The sequence below is a fragment of the Lichenostomus cassidix genome, chromosome 1, assembly GCF_008360975.1.
Source record: "Lichenostomus cassidix isolate B80296 chromosome 1, HeHo_3.0, whole genome shotgun sequence".
In the NCBI taxonomy this organism is placed as follows: domain Eukaryota; kingdom Metazoa; phylum Chordata; class Aves; order Passeriformes; family Meliphagidae; genus Lichenostomus; species Lichenostomus cassidix.
Genome location: NC_139479.1, coordinates 59,928,062 through 59,944,596, shown reverse-complemented (window position 1 = coordinate 59,944,596; position 16,535 = coordinate 59,928,062). Strand labels below are relative to the sequence as shown.

At 39.8% G+C, this 16,535-nt stretch overlaps 1 protein-coding gene across 6 annotated transcripts in view; it reads left to right on the top strand.

Annotated features, from left to right (window-relative positions):
- The window catches only part of ENOX1 (ecto-NOX disulfide-thiol exchanger 1), a 365,143-nt gene that overhangs the window by 65,123 nt on the left and 283,485 nt on the right, over window positions 1-16,535 (top strand). For all 6 annotated transcript variants that reach the window (XM_085059363.1, XM_085059338.1, XM_085059308.1 and 3 more), the window contains exon 2: window positions 7,261-7,337. The gene's annotated coding sequence lies outside the window, so the exon portion shown is untranslated. The remainder of the gene's footprint in view (window positions 1-7,260; window positions 7,338-16,535) is intronic.

Genomic DNA, 16,535 nt, shown 5'->3' with positions numbered 1-16,535 from the left:
ATAAGTCATTGTGACACTGGCAGACATAGTGCAGGGCTGTCTGTTGGGACAGCTAACTTTGAAGCATCAGCATACTGCAGATGAGAAGAACTTGGAGCAGAGTGTGTTAGGCAGGTATTTTTAGCTGCGTTTTCTTAAAATTGCCCTGCTTTTCGAATACTGTTTTATCATCACCATGGTGAACTAATTCTGCCTCTAGCCTGTTTGCTAATACTCTTTATCTTGATAAGCTGTTCCTCATTGGATATGACTTTTCAGAGAATGACGTCTTGGTGCCTGTCCTCCACTTCTAACAGCAGGCATGACTGACTGCTTAGGATGACTTCCTAGACTCATCTCAAGTTGTTTGATCTTGCTCCAGCTTCACAGCTCCAGCTTCTGTGCTTGTTTCTGTGACAGAAGGGAACATTATCCTTTTTTCAAATAACGTAAGCAAACACCTGTAAATTGCATCTGGCCCCCATTATAATCAGTGTCTATTTCAAGGACAACTTGATGGTCATCTCATTTCTCCTATGGATTTTTTGACTTACCTGTGGTTTCTGAGACAGGATGTTACTGGTTGATATTTCTGAGTGATTCCTCCTTTTATGCACGAGTGGGATATCATAATCTTTTGATGTTATGGTGCTAGTGTTTAAGGACTCTCCAGGACAAATGAATGTCACGGTCATGCTGAACTTACCCATGTTGTCCTCATAAGTTTTTTGAAAAATATTATCTATATTGAACTTACTGGAACCCCTTTTTTGCATTCTTTATGATGATTTGAATGGGGATTTCTTAGACTTGTCACTTCAATTAGAAAAGGGAAAGGGTTAGAGATTTATTGCATTATTGCAATCAGCTGTTTACCCAGTCTTTCACTGGGGTGAAATAGTCCAGTGCTTCTTCCTTGCTTTTAAAACAAAAACCCCCAAAGGTATGTGCTTCCTTATGAAATTTCTAATCCAACCTCTAGACTGCAGTGATGGCAGCACATTTCTTTGTACCTCAGACACTCTGTAGAGATGCAGGAAGGTGGCTTAGGCATAGTCAAACCAAAGTCAATGGCTGTGTTGTGTGCCTTTGTTGGGGCAGGTAGGGACCCTTCCCTTCAAAAGTGTCTACCAAAGTAACGTTGTTCAATACTTTGTATTTTCACAGAAATATTTCAGGTTGGGAGTCTTTGCACCTTGGATGCTACTTTTGAGACGAACTTTAGAGCAGTGAGTCCTTTCTTGCATTTTCCCACAAGTCAGGGAAAGAGGGCATTTTCAGGCACTGGAAATTCTCTTTCTTTGAGTAGAATAAGGTCTGCAATCTTCGAAACTTCCTCATTTTTCTTTTTTAACAGGGAACATGGGTTCGTACTAGCTTGCCAAGGAGCTTATCAAAGCAAGGATTTCACTTTCTCGTCTACTTCACTGTCAGGTCAGGATTGTCCCAGAACCATTTGCTGTTACTGATTATGCTGCTGTCCAGCACAAGTAGTTTGTCCCTAGCAGAGATGGGTTAATATCCTCCCTGCAATGGATGGCAGGAATCTGTCAATGGGTAGGGATGTGGGACTGGGTGAACTGGATCTGCTCCCACTTATTTTGTTAAAGCAGTACATCCTGATTTAAAATACTGGTGTCCCTGAAGAAAAAAAATCAGCAAACCACCACAAAGTAACAGGTTAAAAAAATGTTTTCTTGCATTATCATGTAGCACACTCCATTGCACATAGTGTGACTGTAATTTTGTCAATGATGGTCTACAGGTTAATATACTTTATTGAAGCTGTTTTATTATACTGAATCTGGAATCTGTATAAGAGGCTCTTTTTTTACCCTAAAATCTATTAGATGTTACATCTTAAGGGAGGTATAAGAAGATTGACTCCCAAGAATAATAATTTTCTCTCTGTTTCAGGGAAAAGTTAGAGCATTTAATTTTACTTATGATAATTAGAGTAATTTTATATGGGTTCAGGAGATAAGAGGGGAGGTGTGACATGGAGCTTCCTTAAATTGCCTTTATTACCTATATCAGCTGTGAATCTGTTGGCCTTGATGTACAGTCAAAAGGGGAGAGATTTTTCTATACTTGTAGATTTACGTTAAAGGAACAAATTTAGAATAGGGATGGTAATGATGGAACCTGAAAGAGATATTTTGAGAAATGAGGTATAATAAAGGAAGGCTTGTCATATTCATTTATTCCCTGATTTTAGTCTTTGACTGAATGCAAGGCTGGAGAACCAAATTTGAATTAAAAAAAAAAAGATATAAAAATGAGAACTGCCTGCTTTGTTAAATATTGCTAACTGGCATCTAGAAGTGATATTGGCATCTAGAAGTGATACATAGTATTAAAGCTATAACCCCTTAATTGTCAGTTATATAAACCCAAATCTAGAAAAATGTTATAAACACTCACTCTCATGTATATTCATTTGCACAGAAAGAAAAGCTTTTTCCACAGTGCCTGGCACATGCTGAATATTTAGTGTAACAGAATGGAAAGGATTTTACAAGTTAGTTCCTTTAGAGTGAGGAGATCACAATACATTTCTGACATGGCATTCCAACTCGGATTTCTATTTTTCAATTTAGTTAATTCTCAATGCAGAAGCTGTGGTCCCATGGTACCACAGAGACTGGAGAATCCTGCACCAAGTACTGCTCATCTTGGTCATTTTGCCTAAGGCGCCGAGCAAAAGTTGTGTCTAGCTCTGACAGTAACGGCAATTACTTCTGTAGGAACAAGACGCATCTAATGCATGAAGAACCTGGAGCACAAGTGTTATGAGGAGCAGCTGAGGGAACTGGAGTGGTTTAGCCTCAAGAACAGCAGGCTTAGGGGGACCTTATCCCTCTCTACTTGGAAGGAAGTTGCAAACTGGTGGGAGTAGATCTCCTCTCCCAGGTTACAAGCAATAGAACAAGAGGAAATGGCCTCAAGTTGTGCCAGGGAAGGTTTAGATTGGATCAGAGGCAAAATTTCTTCAGGGAAAGAATGGTCAAGAGTTGGAACATGCTGCCCAGGAAGTGGTTGGGTCACCAACCCTGGGAGTATTTAAAAGTCATGTAGATGTGGTGCTTAGGCACATGATTTAGTGGCAGCCTTGACAGTGCTGGGTTATTGGTTGGACTTGATCTCAGAGGTCTTTTACAACCTGAGTGATTCTATCATATTGTGATCTAAAATAAGAGTTGAAACTGTTTATTTGTTAGACTACTACACTGGGAATTCTCCTAGCATAATATAACCAAGAACCACCCAAGAAAGTGTTAGCTAGTGTTTGTTTTCCTTTTGTGGTCCCAGCATGAGACAAAGAGATAATCATGGTACTTCACAGTCCTCTTTCTCTTTCATGCCTGCCTGGCCTAAATGGTAAAGCCAAGATCCAGAATCTTTCCACCTTCTAGTTTCTGATGCACATACTGTGCTGTGTTCATTTTTCATGTGTTTTTATCTGAAGTAAAAAAATTAGAGAAGTTCTGTTTATTTTTCCACAAAATTTTTAAAGGGCAATTGTGAGTTTTAGCTTCTTTGACAAAATACTGAAAACGTATTTTTATGTATTTGTTTTTTCAAGTCAGTTGGTGAAAAGAACTTTCAGTTCTCAGGAGGGATAAAGCCCTAGAAAATGTTGATTTTTTTCATCGAAAATCATTTTAGCTCATAAGCTATTCTTTCCTTATCTTGATGGAAAAAAAAGATCAGATTTCTAGATCAATAATGTTGAAAACAGCAACAGCAGCGATCATCCTGGATGCATGTTGTTTTCTGATGCACTTTCATATCTGAGCATTTCCTCATGCTGTAAGTATCAGCCTGATTTGCACTGAGGCTTCAACCTCGCATCAAGCAACAGCAGAAAAAAATAGGGGCTGTTTAAATGCAACAAGGCTTGTAAAAACCAATTTTTAAAAGTGCCAGCATGTCAAAACATTGAAGGAAAATATTGAAGAGTACCAGCGTGCTTCCAGTTTGTCTGTTGCTGCATGTTTTTTCTATTGAATAATCACATCTTCCAGTGCCTAAAGCAGTCGTTCATTGTATGTAACGCATGCTTCAAGGCATTAAAGAAAAGAAAAAGAGATTGAAATTATCTGGAGGAAACCAAATCACTTTATTTCAAAGACAAATTAGATTGATCTATCTAACCATTCTCCATAGATTTCATAAGCACGTTACTTGTTGAAGTGGTATCAGGCATTTTATATATTATAGCAATTTGCATACATTCGTTAAGCTGTGCTTTGTGAAGCTCTCTGACAGGGCATTTGATGGATCCTTTCGTGGACTGCATAGCTGCTTTATGCAAAGCAATCTGTTAAATCATGCCTTTGTCCTTCAGTTTGTCAGAATCAGTAAGCGAAGCAGATGTTAATAACTGTGGGAGAGTTTGGGGTTTTTTGGTGTTTGCAGAATATGGGATAACTGTGAAGGGCATAATGTGTTTGTAAAAGCGACAGCTGGTGTTATTAAAGAGAGAAAGTCTGCTACAAGTGAAAACTTTCTCTGGCATCTTTTAGCGACTCCAGGAGGTTTTTTGGAGCAGTCAGGTGGGTGGTCAATTCTAAAATAAACACTGCTAATATTATGCACAGCAAATGATGTGCTTGTACTTAACACACAATTGTTCTTATCTTTGGCTGCAAACGTTCTGTCACAGAGCTATCTCAGCCATGCAATAATTCATAACATTTCTCTGTAAATATGTCACAAGAAATTCTCAGGTCAACAATCCCCTGAGATGTGTCTTTGAGCAATATAATTTCATGCATTATGGAATTAGTAGAGTTTTACACCTGGTTGGTTTGAAGGTTACCTTTATAACACAAGTTTTGCAGGACCTGACAGTTCAGTCCCTGGAATCTCTACCTGTCTTCGAGGTCACTTGGCTGAACATGTTCCATCCAGGGAACAGCATACATTTAGGTGGTTAATGTGCTACATCTGATGGGTGGTAATTCCTGTCAAGGTGTGGTAAGATGAGTGTTTGTAGGCAACTGTAGAGGCCTTGCAAGTGGAGGTAAAATGGCCAATCATAAATTGGGTAAGAAATTAAGTAGATAAGTAAAAGGGAAAACACAGCTTAGGGGGTGCCTCAAGAGAGGCCAGCAGAGGTGGAGGTGCTGATCCCCTTTGTCTGGTGACCAGTGACAGGGCACAAGGACGTGGAACCAAGTTGCAGGGAGGTTGAGATTGGGCATTATGAAAAGGTGCTTCACTGAGTGGGTGGTCAGTCACTGGAGGCTCCCCAGGGAAATGGTCATGGCACCAAGCCTGTCAGAATCCAAGGATGTCCAGACAATGCTCTTAAGTTGTTTGGCCTAGTTTTAGGTAGTCCTGCAAAGAGCAGAGTTGGACTTAGTGATTATTAGATGCCTTCTGTGGGTGCCTTCCAAGTGGAGGTTTTCTGTAATTTTATGTGGAAAAAGTTGTTAGAAGGCAAATTGATGATGAAGAAGGAAAAAGGAAGGACATTGCTGTAGAAAAAAGGAGATTACCATAGAAAGTAATGGGTAAACTTTGGCCACCTTCTGATCTTGCAGATTTTTATTGGTATTATCTAGTAAATAGCTCCCAGTCATTTTAGAGGTGGTATTTGGCTGACATTCACTTTAATGACATTCTCTTTGTGATTATGCATTATTGTGGAAATCTCTTTTGGGGGGTTGAGTAGAAGATGCAAAGAGTGGAGATGTAATGATGTTACTCGTGGTTGTGTGATGGAATCTGAGCTTCTGAGCCTGGCTTGTCTGGGGTTGACAGCAACAGCAGGAATGGCTACATAGTGCATAGAATAAATAATCCTAGAAGTTGTCATGTTTGTAGTGATTGCTTGAAAATATGTAGAGAAGACCAGTGAGGGATTTCTGTTGTTGTTCTTGCACATGAAAGTAGGCAGCAGCTACAAATCAATGAACTGTTGAGTTTTTAAGAAGAATTGGCAGAATCTTTCATGCTGTTGCTGGATAAAAATTTCTACTGCTTCTGTTCCTCAGACTGAGTTTTATCTTTCTGTCTGATTATCTTGCAAAAAATGAGCAGCGAAATAATTATCCATGCTGATATTTACATTTCATCTCTCTGCTTGAAAATTACCAGCTCACAGAAGGGAACAGGGGGAGTCCAGGACTCCTTGGGTGGGCTGAGCCTTTGGAGAAGAAAATGCTGCTCCTCAGCTGGGACACATAGGTGCTCCCAACCAGGTGACCATTGATGCATAGTGGGCATAGAAATTCTATAGCTGGCTCTCTTTGCCTTTGCTGGCAATCATGTGGTGGGTACCAGTAGCACAGCTGCTATGGAAAGCTCAGGAAAAACCCTGTGGAAACAAGAGGCAAGATTCTTTCTAATATAGACTCTTAATTACCTTTAAGAGCTGTGGCTGTGTGGCAGCCCTGTGTGAAATGATGTTTCTTGTTGCAGAATGCAAAGTTGCCAATGGTGCCACAGAAGTACTCAATAGAACACATACTCATGATGGCGATTATCCAGAACAGAGGTCAGACCAAGTGCATTTGGACACATGAACTCTCTTCCCTTTGTTTTTCTTTTATTTTTTCCCCCGCTTTTTTGTGCCTTCCCTTAGTCTGCTGAGCTTGTTTCTTTCATCTTCTGCCTTTTTGCTTTGTTAAGCACATCCGATTTAACAAATGCACTACACTCAGGGTCACTGTGTGAGAATCACCAGGAAAATTTAGAGACTCTGGGACTAATTGCTATTAGGAGTTATTTGTATCCTTATAAGAATGTACATCCAGAATTTCACACCTGTAACAGAACTGCCAAGTTCAGCATTTTTGGATGTTAAAGAAATAATGCACATTAGGATACCCTTGAGTTTTTCCAGGGTTTCCCTATTCATGTCACTATCTTGCTGCAAGCTAAAGGCAGAATGTTGTTTAAATGTACATAAGGATGCCACTGGCAGTTTTTCATACTCAATATGTTGGTTTTGTTTTTTCATTGAGGATAATTGTAGCAAAATTGCTACTTGAAAATTTAGGTTTTTTCAGAGTTTTCTACTTATTTTGAACTCGTGTAGAAGTTGCTTAAGAATCTATGCACCATTATATACCTTAAATATAATATGCTGTAAATTATCATACCATCCTTGTTATCACCCACAGCATTTCTCAGAGGATGCACAGCTTCGGAAGGACTGGTTCATAGACTCATTTCTAAGTAATAATTTTGCACAATATTTTTTTTCCTTTTGTATGCTTAAGCCATATAATTTTAATGACCCTAAATATATATAATCTTTTTTATCAGATCTTGGATTCTGAACTTGAAGAAAATTTTCAAGATTATATGCTTCTTGAAATTTGGAAAGTATCTGCAATAAAGAGGTATGTGTAATGGATACATTCATGTTTTGTGTTGGATGGTTTGAGTGTGTGAGTTTTGTTGACAGTTTAATGCTGAACTTCCTACAGCTCTTGATAAATCTCAGTTGCTGTGAATGGGATAGTGTGATGGATCTTTGCAGGCTGAATTTTCAATAACACGTGGTTTTTGTAGGACAGAAATTGGGAAGGGTGTGATGTTCACAGTTGCTCGGAGATACATATGTAGCCAAACCCACAAATTTAACTGCAGACTGAAGAAAACGGTGAGTCTCCATAAGCAAGTAAGAAGTTTGGAGGTAAAATCAGCAAGCCAGAAGAAGGGGCTCCACTCTTGATCCTTCCATACTTGAAGCTGTACTTCATCAGCCTTTACATCTGTGTTTCCTTTGGGGCTTTTTTTGTAACTGTTGAAGGTAGTAGAGGTATGAATATAACTAAATATGGGAAGAAAATGGCCATAATGGTTGAAAAATTGGGAACATTGAAGTTCCTGGAAATTTTCTTCTTGGGTGTTTCAGTGAAGCCCACATCTCATTTCAGTCATTTACAGAAAATATTCAAGCAATTTCAGAAATACATTCTTGCATATAACAAAGCAGTTTTCAGGGGATTTCTTTTTTAAAAGTCAGGTCACACTTTATGGTGCTTGAAGCTCTGCTGAACTCCTAGCAATGGAGAAGGATAAATGAGAGAAGATTTAGAAGTTCTTATTCTTTCCAAGGAGTTCATAGACCTAGACAATTTTTTTGAGACTCAGTTTGAAGGAGTGAAAGGCTTTTTGAATACATGAATGTAACAGTTGAACTTACCTTGATCTGTATGAGAAACTTTGAAGAGATTTACAAATGGGGAGAGGTTAAATTCCTATGCATGAAGTTCACAAAAATGGATTTTGTGCTTATAAGTTGCCTATTCTGTAAGAATTAGAATGTAACATATCTTCTTAGTGTGCTTCACCTGTAGGTCCCAAGGTATTTAGCAAAAGCTGGAGAAGAGCCATTGTCTCCAATTTATGTATGGGGTCAGGTACCTGCCTGGATCACTTAATGCCCTACTGCTAGGTCTCCTGGATGTTCAGACCTGTGTCCAGACCTGTCAGAGGATCCTATGTCTAACCATCCTTTCAGAGTGTGTGCAAAAGATCAATGTTTCTGATGCTTATATTTTCCTAATATTTCTCATATCTATTGATATGCCCTTCCTGTTCCCCTTTGTGATATATTTCTTTGGTCTCATTTGTTCTGCTTTGTTTTCTCCTTTGCTTTCTTTTTTTTTGCTTTCCCATGTTTTCTTCTCTTCTTAATTCACTTGTCTCTAGAGATTGGCTGCAGTGAAGCCTTGCACAAGGAGGAGTCTCAGGAAAAAAATCCTAGCAGAATGAACTTCCCTTTCACTGCCTCTCTAGAGAGCTTGCTGTAAAAGGCAACTTGCTGTCATTCCTGTAAATTTTCTTTTGCAGCCAGCTCTGCTGGGTGTCCCCTTTGTGCCCTGTGAACATCTGTGTTGCAGCTTATGTCTGAACCCAAGCACAGAACAAATGTGTGAACCTGCTTCTTATTTTGAGCAGGAAGCTGCTGCTATTAGTAGGGCACGTGGCCTTGCTTCACCTGCGACTTCCTAGTCCCCAGCTGGGAGCGAATCAGTCGTCTGGCTTCTCCCCTCCTGCCAGCCATGCCCTTGTCCGTGGGGTAGCAAGTTTACCTGCTTTCCTCCTGACACTGCCCAGTGCCTGCTGGTTTGCAGCATTCATTTTCTCCCTCAATTTTCCCCAAAGTCATGCAGAAAGGAAGAAAGGTTCGAGCACTGTAGGATTTTGGTGACATAGCCTAATTTCTGCTGCTCCTGGAAACTTCTCCTTGCATGCACACAGGCATGCTGGCACCACCCTTCTGCATAAGGATGAAATCATTAAGCACTGAAATATTCAGGCTCCAGGGATGCTAGAGCAGAAGAGAAAGCTTAATTTCCTAGGCTGTGCATAGGGGTTCCAGGAAAAGTTGACAATGTTTCTGTGCCACTTTTGGACACAGCACAAAACAGCTCATTGAGGATAAATTAGGAACTTAACCTCAAACAGACTTGCTTTAAGCAACTTTTTACTTTAAAAGGAAAAAAAAACCCAAAAAAACAGGTGAAGAAAAGGAAGCAGCAGGGCTGCCCAGTTTGCAAAAGTGCTATCCCACTTGGGTGTGCTCAGGAGTGTTGGAAGCGCATAGGTGATGAACTGCAGTCTTTGTGGCATATGCGTGTCTCCAAGAGAAAAAGGAAATCTGTTGTGTCAAGTTGGCTTCAGCTTATGCTCAAAGGGCTGTTGTGACAAGCCTGGAAGGTGCAGAAGCTTTTGTGAAAGATCAGGTGTGATAGCAGAGAGCGACTGTAACACTCAGGGGGAGGAAGCTAGAGTATTTGAGGTCAGTCAAAGTTGGCAGCCATCAGCAGGCAAGGGAGCACAGCTGATTTAGCAAGAGCATGCACCAATTCAACAGCTTCCCTCAGATGTTTGGGTTGGAACAACTCAGAATTAGCAAACCTTCCTGGCTGACATTAGCTGAAAAGGCTACTGGATAACTTTGTTTTGCTTTTCAGTAAATTAGCTCCCTTGTGGTAGAAGGGTATTTGAGTTTCAGAGCTTTTCAAGCCAGGTTAGAAAAAGTTGGCCCCTTTCTTTCCAAAACTAACCATCAAGGCAGTCCCAATGCACCCCAGACATCTCTGTGTGTGTGAATCCTGTGCAGGCAGTGGTCTCCCCTGTTAATTTGTGAATGCACTTGTTACAGAGGGAAGGGTTGGTCTGGCTTATTGTATGGCTGTAAGTGCTGAACAGCAAAAATGTCTAAACAAAAAAAATCTGGTCCTCTTTAAACATTGGCGGACAGATATCTGTCTTCCATCTGTGGCAGCCTGTGCCAAACAGCAGAAGAACTGCAAAGTTTGTGTTCTCAAACCTCGGAGGAGTAACTGGCACGCACCAACATTTCCTTTTTTTCAAAAAGTACACACAAATCTGAAACATTAAACACAGATAGTAACATTAAATTGTGATGAGCAGGCAGAAACTGGGAAGTTCAGCTGGAAGGGTTGCGCATGGAACAAAGCTCTGGCACAGGGCATGGAGCCCTTCAGCCCTGCTGCATGGGTGTTGCTGTCAAGTGTCAGCAGGCAGCAATCACCCACTGTGGAGGCAGTCCCTTGGCTGTGCCCTGGTGAAGGGGCCAGGGAGGTGGCTGGTAGTCTTGAAGGCGTGTATGGCTCACAAGACCCCTCCAGAAGTGCACAGTGACTTAACACCATGTTGAGATGTCACACCTGGAAGGAGGACACTGAATATATACTCTATACCAACTAAGCAAATTAGTCTTCTTTAAAGAAGGTATTCTGATCAGATAAAGAACTTACAGATACCAACAGTCAGGATATAGTCTGAATTCTGCATTGAGCTTTCTTGAAAAGCACAAATATTTTACCTCTTTGGAAACACTTTCAAACTGAGTTTTTGCTTAGTAGTGTTACCAGGAAAAAGTCGTGCATTTTCCTATTCTGTAACCGGTAGGGAAGGACTTCTCCCTTATCCTACCATGATTTGATAGAAAAGTTTCTCTGGACACATTGCTGGCTTATGTTCAGCTGGCTGTCAACCAGCACCCCCAGGTCCTTTTACACCAGGCAGCTTTCCAAACCATTTTCCCAAAGCCTGTAGCATGGGGTTGTTGTGACACAAGAGCAGGACCCAGGACTTGGCCTTGTTGAACCTCATACAATTGTTCTTGGCCCATCAATCCAGCCTGTCGAGATCCCTCTGCAGAGCTTTCCTGCCCTCCAGCAGATCAACACTCCCGCCCAACTTGGTGTCCTCTGCAAAGAGACTGAGGGTGCACTTGATCCCCTTATCCAGACCATTGATAATGATATTAAGCAGAACTGTTTAATCAATTAAACTGAGATGTTTTGTCTGTTCTTGTTCTTACTTGAGGCTGCATCCGAAAAGGACTGTACTCTTTTCAGTGAACTTGAATCAGCCTCATGAAGCAGCTGGGAAATAAAGCGGGACTGTGCATCAGCCATTATGAACTGGGCAGTAGCAATTTGGTTTGGTTAGGGGAAGTGTCAGCTTTTAGCAGTTCCCTGTTCATTTTTAATTTGCTTCCCCATCCAGGCACACTGTGTTTTTAGTAATATGTGTCTCTGCTGTGTTGTCCCTTTTATTAATCAAATTTATTTCTCTTTTCTGACTTGGCGTGGTGTTGCAACTCTTTGTCTGCTTTGGCAGAGCTAAGAAAATGTGTGTTTATGATAGGTGATTACAAGGACACCGCTTTGGTACCTGGGATCAACATCTCCTAATTCACTAGAACGGTTGTGACCGAGTCCTGCTGCTAAACATGCCATATGCTACCCAGTAACACATGGTGTTAATAATGGAGGATGTCAATAATGTGTGACACAACTGTCAGACATAAAAAATAAAGCTCTAAAAAGGAGCTTTGAAATAGTCTTGTTTACGATTGGTTACTGTTTGTAACACCATTAATTCTGAACAGGACTTTAATTCAAAGTGCAAGAAAACAAAGGAAAATGAAGGCACTTTTTCTGCCTAAATGGATTAATGGATTTGAGTATGGAAGAAAGAAGCAGTCTCCTATACGAGTATGTTTTGTCCATGTTACATTACTCACCTAGCTGGCTGTCCCCTGCAGGGATCATTTCAGTAGACCTCCCAAGTCTCCACTGTAGAGTCACTGCCTGTTCCTACATCCCATGCTTGCATGGGGCGTTGATGGTAAATGTCCAAGTGGGATTTTTAGCTTGAGCACTCAACAAACCAATGCCAACAGGGAGGAAAATTGATACAATCTGCTGTTGATTCTGTTATGCTTTTGCTTGAGGAAAATGTTTCCAAACTGGAGAGGCAGGTGCACACTCGTGTGGTGCTTTTTGTGTAGATCCTAATGATGGCTCCCGTGCATCCCAGCGGGTGTGATTCACTGTGCAGCGGCTGGGTCTGGAATCCTAACCACACTGAAAATGTGTGGTAGCCAAATGTAGCAGCACACAAATGAAGTATCCTTGTTTTGTCAAGATAAAATACCCAGCACAGAGTATCATAAATTGATCCCAGGAGGACAGACCTAGAATATAAACTGTAGTACTTTGAATATATGCATGTTATAATTCTATTGAACGCTTTGCAGCGATTTGTATTGTATTACAGCTGACAAAGTATTTTACCTCCTAATAACTAACTAGTGTAAATAGTGTTGATATTTTCCCCATATTTATAATTACATTAATTGCTTTGTGTATTAATAACAGCTAAGTGTCAGAGCCCAAGCTGTAGCTGCCAGTAATCCATAAGCAACTTGTTTGCATATTCAAAATACAAAATTGAAGAATAGTTGCCCTTTTTGCTAGTGTATATCAAAGCATAAATTTTACGTAGAAAAGCCCAGTCTTACCTAAATACTGTCATATTCAATATCAAATCTAGTGCTAATAGAACTTTATTCAGAATTGAAGAGAAACTGTGGTAACACATACGAAGACATCTGATGGAAAGTAAATGAATAGCTCACATTAGCTAGGAATTGTGACTTATTTCCAAATGAAGCCAAGTTTTGAAAAAAGATGTTTCCTGCTGTTGAAAGTAGCATTTTTCAGAACCAAAGCTGGAACATCCATATGCAGTGTATTTTTTTTTTGTTTTGTAATGTGAGATAATTGGGCTAACACAGTGTCACAAAGAAGTATTTGAGGATTGACTTAATTTTTCAAACAGAAGCTATTTTTTTGGAAAGTATCCAGAGAAATAATCATTCTGCATTGGTATCTTGCAGACTTTAGCATTTTTATTCTTAGAGACAAAGCAAATTGAGATTTCAGCATAAATCTAGCTAAAACTTCTGTTGAAGAAAGTAACTTCTTGGGGTTTATTTTTTTTTAATTTTTTTGTTTGTTTTGTTGGGTTTTTTGTTTTGTTTTGGTTTTTTGGTGGGTTTTTTGTTGTTTTTTTCCTGTTTGTTTGTTACTTTTTGTTTCCTTTCCAGTTGCTGTGCTTTATTTGTATTGAACCCCTTGCTGGAGGCCAGCATTAAATACAGTTGATTGTTTTGAAATTTTGCAAACCACTAGCATTTGTGAGGGCCATGGAGTGAAGAGCCAGTTCCATCTTAATATTGCAGATGTACACTGAATTGTCTAGGGAAGAGCAAAGGTTGATTAAATTCACAAAATAAGGTGATTCATAGTTTTCTAAATATGTCAGTCAGCCTAAAATTAACTCAATTATTTACCAGTCACACACATGCTAATGAATCCTGACAATCTCAATTGACCTGGTGCGATGAACTTTGCTGTCACCTAATATTATTTCCTCTGTATTTTCACTGAAAAGAGTGATTGTAGCATTTATCACATGCAAAGCAAAAATGCTTGAGGATTTGTTATTTTTTTAATACTGGCAATTCCAGGGCACTAGTAAATTAATTGCATTTAATTAGAGGCACTTCTCTTTTGTGAAAGGCACTTCTTTTTTCCTAAAGTTTAATCCCCCAGAGATTTCACATGTGATAGTGATGAAAGTAGCTGCTTCTAAGGCAGCATCAATGATACAATTTGAGAAATAAAATTGAGCTTTTTTCATGCAAAATGTGACAAAATTATAAAATTTTAAGACTAATGCGGTAAATAAGATCTATTATTGTTTCTAAAATTAGAATCACCTTGGAATGCCATTTTAAGCTTTGCGTTACCAGTAGCTATAGGAAACTTGTGAGTTTGTCAAAGTCATAAATAGGTTTATCTACTTTCCTACTAAATACAGAAATACATTATTTAAACAAAAATGTGGCTATTCTGGATTTGTACTTGAGTTACCAGTAAATCTCCAAAAGGCTGCCCTGGATTATGAAATGGTATCTCTTTTTCTCTTGCCAAGGTTTTTGCCTCAAAGCTTTACAGAATCCTGGATGAAAATCAACATTGATCCATAAAGTAGACATCACTGTAGCATCCACATGGGTAGGGCACAACAGCTGAAAAGATTTCTGGCCTGCGGTTATTTCTGTCAGGAAAATGGAGATAGATAAAGATACAGATATATAATATTTAAAGCTGCTGGGCAATGGTAGGCTGTTTGCAGACAGTTGCATGTTCAGCCTCTTTTGCTAGAATGGTTAAGTGGCTAATTAAGTGGACAAGTCAGGTCTCAGCATACCCTCAGGGAGAAGACTGCTGGGTCTCAGCCTCCTGTGAAAGTTTTGGGAGAGATGGGTTTGAAGCTGCAGCAATCTCACTGTGAAATGCAGTGCTGGCTAGGAGATTGGCCTGCTAGAACCCATTTTACAGGACTTTGCTCAGTGGCTGCCACCCACAGAGAAACATAAAAAGTTTTAAAAAACTCTGAAAAATTCTGAAAACTGAAACTAAGGCATCACATTCAATTGAATTCTTTCTGGGTTGTTCCAAATTGTTACAGAATTTGTTTAGAAAGTTGTTTGCTTGATGTTCTTGTGGGTTTTTAAAAAACAATTTCCATGATATTCTTACTTGATTCATTAAGTGACATCAGCTATGGTGACCGAACAGTTGTTTCCGTGGTGACAAATTGCAATGTTACAAGCATGCTTGTATGAATCAGGTAAGAAAAACAGATCAACTATAAATGGAGAAAATTTGCTTGCAAAAATAAACCAGAAATATTTGGTAAAAGTTTGCTGGAGAATGGCTTGGAAATCTAAAAATGACTTTACCGTAGGTGAGTCTTCAGTACATCCAAAAATCCCAGCATGGCTGGTTTTACAGTGAAGTACAAAGGGATCCATCCACATCCGGTAGCAGCAGCCACCTGGAGAATGCTTAAAATAGATAAGTAACTCCATAAGAAGAGTGAATTAATTTAACCGCAATAAAAAAATATCGCTTCTTGCTCATCCTCTAAAATATGACAGCCAGCATCACGGCTCAATGTCATTAAGGTCTATCTCTCTAAGAAATTGCTTCTCAGAAGAATCCTGGGTGCTTCTGTTATGTCACAGATACAGTTCTGATTCCAAAGGGGTGCAAGCCAGGAGCTCGACCAGTGAAGGTGGTAGAGCTACATCAGGCTTATGTAAATACAGGGAAATGTGATTTGCATTCTCTATGGGTAAAGAGATGTGTATGTCCCAATGTAGGACACCCCAGATGATGCTATTATATGGTATACTGTATTATAATGGATTTAAATATATTTTGGGGTGCATGGTAATCATGCCAAGAAGACCCTGGATAGGTGCAATATAAATTAATTTCATTCCCGTCATGACAACTCTCAGTGGGAATATTGTGCCTTGGCTGGGCTCAGACGTTATTTCCAATAAGTATGGAAATAATGGCTCACAGTGCTGCAAAGTGCTAGGAGATCTCCAGGGAAATCTCATCAGATTAGGTGATAGGTTTGAAATTAATTCATGTCCCAACTGTATTTACACAATATACAGTTGTCTCTCTGATGGCTTGTAAGGAAAGGTAAATGCTACCATCCTAAATCAGTGAGGAGACTTGCTGCAATATGCTCTCTTAGTAGAGTATAGGTATTTTTCTGGGTTGTGCAGAAAGTACATGCAACTCAGAAAATGGTTATATAACTTTCTTACACTGCAGACTTATTGTTGTCTTGTTTATAACCTCATTATGCCACATCATCGTCTTTCTTGCATCTCTCCTTGCCTTCAGCTCAGCAGACATGAATTTTCACAAACTTTCAAAAACCTGAAAGGGTTTGAAATTGTTGAGAAGTCCTTGCTTCTGGTGTGGGTATGACCCAGCGATAGGTTCATCCATTGACATATACATACACCTGCCATTCTCAGACTGCTGTTTGGTGAGAGCTTCTTTACAGCACTGTTCTGACCTCTTTGCAGGCTGGTTTGGGATTGTGCCAGGCTTTGCCTGGTCAGGTGTGCAGAACTGTGTCGTGTTAAGCCAAAACCTGTTCCCTCACTGTCTTACCCGAAGGAGCAAGGGATTATCACCCATGGAAGATTGTACGTAGCTTCACTGTAATTGGAAGTAGTGAATCTCTTGAGAAGCATATGACAAATTTGCAAGCCCATCAGTTGAGTTTCTTGAATCAGGCCTGTTCTGGAGGGCATAAGCTAAAAGCTCAAGTGTGAATCCTTATAATATCCGAAGGATATAGAAAATACATTCTCTACTCAAGAA